General features: G+C 33.4%; 1 protein-coding gene across 1 annotated transcript in view; it reads right to left on the bottom strand.

The window, feature by feature from the left end:
* trpm4a (transient receptor potential cation channel, subfamily M, member 4a) overlaps window positions 1-10,000 on the bottom strand; it is a 57,202-nt gene that overhangs the window by 18,302 nt on the left and 28,900 nt on the right. The window lies entirely within an intron of this gene.

Here is a 10,000-nt window from a genome sequence, read left to right as displayed (position 1 = left end):
ATGTATAAAGTGAATGAAGTGAATTATGTGTATAAAGTGATTCTTCTTCTTCTTTTGGCTTCTCCCATTAGGGGGCGCCACAGCGGATCATCCGTCTCCACACCACCCTGTCCTCTACATCTGCCTCTTTACACCAACTACCTGCACGTCTTCCCTCACCACATCCATGAACCTCCTCCTTGATCTTCCTCTTTTCCTCCTACCTGGTGGCTCCATCCTCAGCATTCTTCTACCAATATAATTCATGTCCCTCCTTTGCACATGTCCAAACCATCTCAATCTCGCCTCCTCCCTTGTCACCAAGATCCTACATCGCTGTCCCTCTAATAAACTCATTTCTAATCTTATCCATCGTCACTCCCAACGAAAACCTTAACATCTTCAGCTCTGCTACCTCCAGCTCCACCTCCTGTCTTTTACTCAATGCCACTGTCTCTAATCCATACAACATCTCAGGTCTCACCACAGTCCTATAAACTTTCCTTTCACTCTCACAGATACTCTTCTATTACAAATCACTCCTGCTATCACTCTTCTCCACCCACTCCACCCTGCCTGCACTCTTTTCTTCACTTCTCTAACACTCTCTCCATTACTTTGCACTGTTGACCCCAGGTACCTGAACTCCTCCACCTTCTCCACCTCTTCTCCTGCAACCGCACCTCCACTGCCCTCCCTCTCATTCACACACATGTACTCTGTCTAACTCCTACTGAGTTTCATTCCCCTTCTCTCCAGCGTGTACCTCCACCTCTCCAGGCTCTTCTCAACCTGCTCTACTCTCACCACAAATCACAATATCATCCAAACATCATAGTCAGGAGACTCCTGTCTGACCTCATCCGTCAACCTGTCCATCACCACTGCAAACAGGAAAGGGCTCAGGGCCGATCCTTGATGCAGTCCAACCTTCACCCTGAACCAGTCTGTCGTACCTACTGCACACTTCACTGCCGTCACACTGTCCTCATACATGTCCTGCACCACCCTCACATACTTCTCCGACACACCAGACTTCCTCATACAATACCACACCTCCTCTCTCCACCCTGTCGTACGCTTTCTCTAAATCTACAAACACACAATGCAACTCCTTCTGTCCTTCTCTATACTTCTCCATCAACATTCTCAAAGCAAATAATGCATCTATGACGCTCTTCCTCTGCATGAAACCATACTGTTGCTCACAGATGGTCACCTCTTCTCTCAGCCTGGCTTCCACTACTCTTTCCCATAACTTCATGGTGTGACTGATCAATTTAATTCCCCTGTAGTTACTGCAAGACTGCACATCTCCTTTATGTGTAAAGATCGGTACCAGCACACTTCTTCTCCATTCCTCAGGCATCTTCTCACCTTCCAAAATCCTGTTAAACAATCTGGTCAAAAACTCCACTGCCATCTCTCCTAAACATCTCCACGCTTCTACCGGTATGTCATCTGGTCCAACCGACTTTCCACTCTTCATCCTTAATCGCTGCTCTCACTTCCTCCTTACTAATCGTATCCACTTCCTGCTTCACCAACTCCACATCATCCAACCTTCTCTCTCTCTGATTTTCCTCATTCATCAGCTGCTCAAAATACTCCCTCCACCTTCTCAACACACTCTCCTCACTAGTCAACACATTTCCCTCTTCATCCTTTACTGCTCTAACTTGCAGCACATCCCTCCCAGCTCGGTTCCTCTGCCTGGACAATCGCTACAAATCCTTTTCTCCTTCCTTAGTGTCCAACCTCTCATACAGCTCCTCATATGCCTTTTACTTTTCTCATCACTCTGTCTATCCCACTTCTGTTTTGCCAACCTCTTTCTCCTTCTGCTCTCCTGCACTTCCTCATTCCACCACCACGTCTCCTTGTCTTGCTTTCTATTTCCAGATGTCACACCAAGTACTTTTCTATCTGTCTCTCTCATCACTCCAGCAGTAGTTGCCCAATCATCCAACACATCCTTAACACCACCGAGCCCCTGTTTGACCTCTTCCCTGAACCTCACACTACACTCTTCCTCCTTCAAGTTCCACCATCTTATTCTTCTTTCAGTCCTCACTCTCCTCCTCTTCTTCTTCGCCTCCAAAACCATCCTACAGACCACCATCCGATGCTGTCTAGCTACACTGTCCCCTGCCAAAACCTTACAGTCTCAAATCTCCTTCAGGTTGCTTCTTCTGCATAGCACATAGTCCACCTGTGTGCACTTTCCTCCACTCATATACGTCACCCTATGATCTTCCTTCTTCTTAAAATACGTGTTCACCACTGCCATTTCCATCCTTTTAGCAAAATCTACCACCATTTGCCCTTCCACATTCCTCTCCTTAAAACCATACCTACCCATCACCTCCTCATCACCTCTGTTCCCTTCACCTACATGCCCATTAAAGTCTGCCCCAATCACCAATCGTTCTTTTCTAGGTACACCATCTACCACTTTATCTAACTCACTCCAGAATCTTTCCTTCTCCTCCATCTCACAGCCAACTTGTGGAGCATAGGCACTGATGACATTTATCATCATCCCTTCAACTTCCACCTTCATGATCATCACCCTATCAGAAACTCTCTTCACCTCCACTACACTCTTACTGTTCTCTTCCTTCAGAATCCCCCCTACACCATTTCTCTTCCATCCACACCATGATAAAACAGTTTAAACACCTCCAATGTTCCTGCTCTTACTCCCTTTCCACTTGGTCTCCTGAACACACAACATCTCTACCTTTCTCTTCTCCATCATATCAGCTCCCTCTCTCCGTTTACCAGTCATTGTACCAACATTTAAAGTACCAACCCGAACCTCCACTCTCCCACACTTCTCCTTTCCCTGCCGTCTCTGTAGACGTCTTCCTCCTCTCCTTCTCCTTCGGCCAACAGTAGCCCAATTTCCACCGGTACCCTGTCGGCTAACGATACCTGTGGCGGTCGTTGTTAACCCGGGCCTCGACCGATCCGGTATGAAATTCTCATTTGTGATCCGCATATTTGATTTGGCACATGTTTTACGCTGGATGCCCACCCTAACGCAACCCTCCCCATTTACCCGGGCTTGGGACCGGCAGTAAGAGTGCACTGGCTTGTGCATCCATAATGGCTGGGTTATGTGTATGAAGTGATTGATGTGTATAAAGTAAATGATGTGTATAAAGTGAATGATGTGAATGAAGTGAATGATGTGTATAAAGTGTATGATGTGTATAAAGTGAATGATGTGTATAAAGTGAATGATGTGTATAAAGTGAATGATGTGTATAAAGTGAATGATGTGTATAAAGTGTATGATGTGTATAAAGTGAATATAAAGTAAATGATGTATAAAGTGAATATAAAGTGTATGATGTGTATAAAGTGAATGATGTGTATAAAGTGAATGATGTGTATAAAGTGAATGATGTGTATAAAGTGAATATAAAGTAAATGATGTGTATAAAGTGAATATAAAGTGTATGATGTGTATAAAGTGAATGATGTGTATAAAGTGAATGATGTGTATAAAGTGAATATAAAGTAAATGATGTGTATAAAGTGAATATAAAGTGTATGATGTGTATAAAGTAAATGATGTGTATAAAATGATGTGTATAAAGTGAATGATGTGTATAAAGTGAATGATGTGTATAAAGTGAATGATGTGTATAAAGTGAATATAAAGTAAATGATGTGTATAAAGTGAATATAAAGTGTATGATGTGTATAAAGTGAATGATGTGTATAAAGTGAATATAAAGTGAATGATGTGTATAAAGTGAATGATGTGTATAAAGTGAATATAAAGTAAATGATGTGTATAAAGTGAATATAAAGTGTATGATGTGTATAAAGTGAATATAAAGTGAATGTGTATAAAGTGAATATAAAGTGTATGATGTGTATAAAATGAATGATGTGTATAAAGTGAATGATGTGTGTATAAAGTAAATGATGTGTATAAAGTGAATATAAAGTGTATGATGTGTATAAAGTGAATGATGTGTATAAAGTGAATATAAAGTGTATAAAGTGAATATAAAGTGTATGATGTGTATAAAGTGAATGATGTGTATAAAGTGAATATAAAGTAAATGATGTGTATAAAGTGAATATAAAGTGTATGATGTATAAAGTGAATGATGTGTTTAAAGTGAATATGAAGTAAATGATGTGTATAAAGTGAATATAAAGTGTATGATGTGTATAAAGTGAATGATGTGTATAAAGTGAATATAAAGTAAATGATGTGTATAAAGTGAATATAAAGTGTATGATGTGTATAAAGTGAATGATGTGTATAAAGTGAATGAAGTGTATAAAAGTGATGTGTATAAAGTGAATGATGTGTATAAAGTGAATGATGTGTATAAAGTGAATGAAGTGTATAAAGTGAATGATGATGTGTATATAAAGTGAATGATGTGTATAAAAGTGAATGATGTGTATAAAGTGAATGATGTGTATAAAGTGAATGAAGTGTATAAAGTGTATGAAGTGTATAAAGTGAATGATGTGTATAAAGTGTATGATGTGTATAAAGTGAATGATGTGTATAAAGTGAATGATGTGTATAAAAGTGAATGATGTGTATAAAGTGAATGAAGTGTATAAAGTGAATGATGTGTATAAAGTGAATGATGTGTATAAAGTGAATATGAAGTAAATGATGTGTATAAAGTGAATGATGTGTATAAAGTGAATGATGTATAAAAGTGAATGATGTGTATAAAGTGAATGATGTGTATAAAGTGAATGATGTATAAAGTGAATGAAGTGTATAAAGTGAATGAAGTGTATAAAGTGAATGAAGTGTATAAAAGTGAATGATGTGTATAAAAGTGAATGATGTGTATAAAGTGAATGATGTGTATAAAGTGAATGATGTGTATAAAGTGAATGATGTGTATAAAGTGAATGAAGTGTATAAAGCGAATGAAGTGTATAAAGCGAATGAAGTGTATAAAGCGAATGAAGTGTATAAAGTGAATGATGTGTATAAAGTGAATGATGTGTATAAAAGTGAATGATGTGTATAAAATGAATGATGTATAAAGTGAATGAAGTGTGTATAAAGTGAATGAAGTGTATAAAGTGAATGATGTGTATAAAGTGAATGATGTATGATGTGTATAAAGTGAATGAAGTGTATAAAGTGAATGATGTGTATAAAGTGAATGATGTGTATAAAGTGAATGATGTATGATGTGTATAAAGTGAATGAAGTGTATAAAGTGAATGATGTGTATAAAGTGAATGATGTGTATAAAGTGTATGATGTATAAAGTGAATGAAGTGTATAAAGTGAATGATGTATAAAGTGAATGATGTGTATAAAGTGAATGATGTATAAAGTGAATGATATGTATAAAGTGAATGAAGTGTATAAAGTTAATGAAGTGTATAAAGTGAATGATGTGTATAAAGTGAATGATGTGTATAAAGTGAATGATGTGTATGATGTGTATAAAGTGAATGAAGTGTATAAAGTGAATGAAGTGTATAAAGTGAATGATGTGTATAAAGTGAATGATGTGTATAAAGTGAATGAAGTGTATAAAGTGAATGATGTGTATAAAGTGAATGATGTATAAAGTGTATGATGTGTATAAAGTGAATGAAGTGTATAAAGTGAATGATGTGTATAAAGTGAATGATGTATAAAGTGTATGATGTGTATAAAGTGAATGAAGTGTATAAAAGTGAATGATGTATAAAAGTGAATGATGTGTATAAAGTGAATGATGTATAAAGTGAATGATGTGTATAAAGTGAATGATGTGTATAAAGCGAATGAAGTGTATAAAGTGAATGAAGTGTATAAAAGTGAATGAATGTATAAAAGTGAATGATGTGTATAAAAGTGAATGATGTGTATGATGTGTATAAAGTGAATGAAGTGTATAAAGTGAATGAAGTGTATAAAGTGAATGATGTGTATAAAGCGAATGATGTGTATAAAGTGAATGAAGTGTATAAAGTGAATGAATGTGTATAAAGCGAATGATGTATAAAGTGAATGATGTGTATGATGTATAAAGTGAATGAAGTGTATAAAGTGAATGAAGTGTATAAAGTGAATGATGTATAAAGTGAATGATGTGTATGATGTGTATAAAGTGAATGAAGTGTATAAAGTGAATGATGTGTATAAAGTGTATGATGTGTATAAAGCGAATGAAGTGTATAAAGTGTATAAAGTGAATGAAGTGTATAAAGCGAATGAAGTGTATAAAGCGAATGATGTGTATAAAGTGAATGATGTGTATAAAAGTGAATGATGTGTATGATGTGTATAAAGTGAATGAAGTGTATAAAGTGAATGAAGTGTATAAAGTGAATGATGTGTATAAAGTGAATGAAGTGTATAAAGTGAATGATGTGTATAAAGTGAATGATGTGTATAAAGTGAATGATGTGTATAAAGTGAATGATGTGTATAAAGTGTATGATGTGTATAAAGTGAATGAAGTGTATAAAGTGAATGATGTGTATAAAGTGAATGATGTGTATAAAGTGAATGAAGTGTATAAAGTGAATGAAGTGTATAAAGTGAATGATGTGTATAAAGTGAATGAAGTGTATAAAGTGAATGATGTGTATAAAGTGAATGAAGTGAATGATGTGTATAAAGTGAATGATGTGTATAAAGTGAATGATGTGTATAAAGTGAATGATGTATATAAAGTGAATGATGTGTATAAAGTGAATGAAGTGAATGATGTATAAAGTGAATGAGTGTATAAAGTGAATGATGATGTATAAAAGTGAATGAAGTGTATGATGTGTATAAAGTGAATGATGTGTATAAAGTGTATAAAGTGAATGATGTGTATAAAGTGAATGATGTATAAAGTGAATGATGTGTATGATGTATAAAGTGAATGATGTGTATAAAGTGAATGATGTGTATAAAGTGAATGATGTGTATAAAAGTGATGATGTGTATGATGTGTATAAAGTGTATAAAGTGAATAATGTATAAAGTGAATGATGTGTATAAAGTAAATGATGTGTATAAAAGTGAATGATGTGTATAAAGTGTATGATGTGAATGATGTATAAAGTGAATGATGTGTATAAAGTGAATGATGTATAAAGTGAATGATGATGTGTATAAAGCGAATGAAGTGTATAAAGTGAATGATGTGTATAAAGTGAATGATGTGTATAAAGTGAATGAAGTGTATAAAGTGAATGATGTATAAAGTGAATGATGTGTATAAAGTGAATGATGTGTATAAAGTGAATGATGTGTATAAAGTGAATGAAGTGTATAAAGTGAATGATGTGTATAAAGTGAATGATGTGTATAAAGTAAATGATGTGTATAAAGTGAATATAAAGTGAATGATGTATAAAGTGAATGAAGTGTATAAAGTGAATGATGTATAAAGTGAATGGTGTATAAAGTGTATGATGTGTATAAAGTGTATGATGTGTATAAAGTGTATGATGTGTATAAAGTGAATGATGTGTATAAAAGTGAATGATGTGTATAAAGTGAATGATGTGTATAAAAGTGAATGATGTGTATAAAGTGAATGATGTGTATAAAGTGTATAAAGTGAATGATGTGTATAAAGTGAATGATGTGTATAAAGTGAATGATGTATAAAAGTGATGATGTGTATAAAGTGAATGATGTGTATAAAGTGAATGATGTGTATAAAGTGAATGATGTGTATAAAGTGAATGATGTGTATAAAGTGAATGAAGTGTATAAAGTGAATGATGTGTATAAAGTGAATGATGTGTATAAAGTGTATAAAGTGAATGATGTGTATAAAGTGAATGATGTGTATAAAGTGAATGATGTGTATAAAGTGAATGATGTGTATAAAGTGAATGATGTGTATAAAGTGTATAAAGTGAATAATGTGTATAAAGTGAATGATGTGTATAAAGTAAATGATGTGTATAAAGTGAATGATGTGTATAAAGTGTATGATGTGTATAAAGTGAATGATGTATAAAGTGAATGAATGATGTATAAAAGTGAATGAATGTGTATAAAGCGAATGAAGTGTATAAAGTGAATGATGTGTATAAAGTGAATAATGTATAAAGTGAATGAAGTGTATAAAGTGAATGATGTGTATAAAGTGAATGATGTGTATAAAGTGAATGATGTGTATAAAGTGAATGATGTGTATGATGTGTATGATGTGTATAAAGTGAATGAAGTGTATAAAGTGTATGATGTGTATAAAGTGAATGAGTGTATAAAGTGAATGATGTGTATAAAGTGAATGAAGTGTATAAAGTGAATGATGTGTATAAAGTGAATGATGTGTATAAAGTGTATGATGTGTATAAAGTGAATGATGTGTATAAAGTGAATGATGTGTATAAAGTGAATAATGTGTATAAAGTGAATGATGTGTTTAAAGTGAATAATGTGTATAAAGCGAATGAAGTGTATAAAGTGAATGAAGTGTATAAAGTGAATGATGTGTATAAAGTGAATGATGTGTATAAAGTGAATGATGTGTATAAAGTGAATGATGTATATAAAGTGAATAAAGTGAATGAAGTGTATAAAGTGTATGATGTGTATAAAGTGTATAAAGTAAATGATGTGTATAAAGTGAATATAAAGTGAATGATGTATAAAGTGAATGAAGTGTATAAAGTGAATGATGTGTATAAAGTGAATGATGTGTATAAAAGTGTGATGTGTATAAAATGAATGATGTGTATAAAGCGAATGATGTGTATAAGTGAATGATGTATAAAAGTGTGAATGATGTGTATAAAGCGAATGATGTGTATAAAGTGAATGATGTGTATAAAGTGAATGATGTATGATGTATGATGTGTATAAAGTGAATGAAGTGTATAAAGTGAATGATGTGTATAAAGCGAATGAAGTGTATAAAGTGAATGATGTGTATAAAGTGAATGATGTGTATAAAGTGAATGATGTGTATAAAGTGAATGAAGTGTATAAAGTGTATAATGTGTATAAAGTGAATGATGTGTATAAAAGTGAATGATGTGTATAATGATGTGTATAAAGTGAATGAAGTGTATAAAGTGAATGAAGTGTATAAAGCGAATGATGTGTATATAAAGTGAATGATGTGTATAAAGCGAATGAAGTGTATAAAGTGAATGAAGTGTATAAAGTGAATGAAGTGTATAAAGCGAATGATGTGTATAAAAGTGAATGATGTGTATGATGTGTATAAAGTGAATGAAGTGTATAAAGTGAATGATGTGTATAAAGTGAATGAAGTGTATAAAGTGAATGATGTGTATAAAGTGAATGATGTATAAAGTGAATGATGTGTATAAAGTGAATGAAGTGTATAAAGTGTATGATGTGTATAAAGTGAATGATGTGTATAAAGTGAATGATGTGTATGATGTGAATGATGTGTATAAAGTGAATGATGTATGATGTGTATAAAGTGTATGATGTGTATAAAGTGAATGAAGTGTATAAAGTGAATGATGTGTATAAAGTGAATGAAGTGTATAAAGCGAATGAAGTGTATGATGTATAAAGCGAATGATGTGTATAAAGTGAATGATGTATAAAGTGAATGATGTATAAAGTGAATGATGTATAAAGTGAATGATGTATGATGTGTATAAAGTGAATGATGTGTATAAAGTGAATGATGTGTATAAAGTGAATGATGTATAAAGTGAATGATGTGTATGATGTGTATAAAGTGAATGAAGTGTATAAAGCAAATGAAGTGTATAAAAGTGTGATGTGTATAAAGTGAATGATGTGTATAAAGTGAATGATGTATAAAGTGAATGATGTGTATAAAGTGTAATGATGTGTATAAAGCGAATGAAGTGTATAAAGCGAATGATGTGTATAAGTGAATGATGTGTATAAAGTGAATGATGTGTATAAAGCGAATGAAGTGTATAAAGTGAATGATGTGTATAAAGTGAATGATGTGTATAAAGCGAATGAAGTGTATAAAGTGAATGATGTGTATAAAGTGAATGATGTGTATAAAGTGTATGATGTGTATAAAGTGAATGAAGTGTATAAAGTGAATGATGT

Source organism: Silurus meridionalis, chromosome 14 (genome assembly GCF_014805685.1).
Source record: "Silurus meridionalis isolate SWU-2019-XX chromosome 14, ASM1480568v1, whole genome shotgun sequence".
Taxonomy (NCBI): Eukaryota; Metazoa; Chordata; class Actinopteri; order Siluriformes; family Siluridae; genus Silurus; species Silurus meridionalis.
This window is presented reverse-complemented; position numbering and strand designations above follow the sequence as displayed.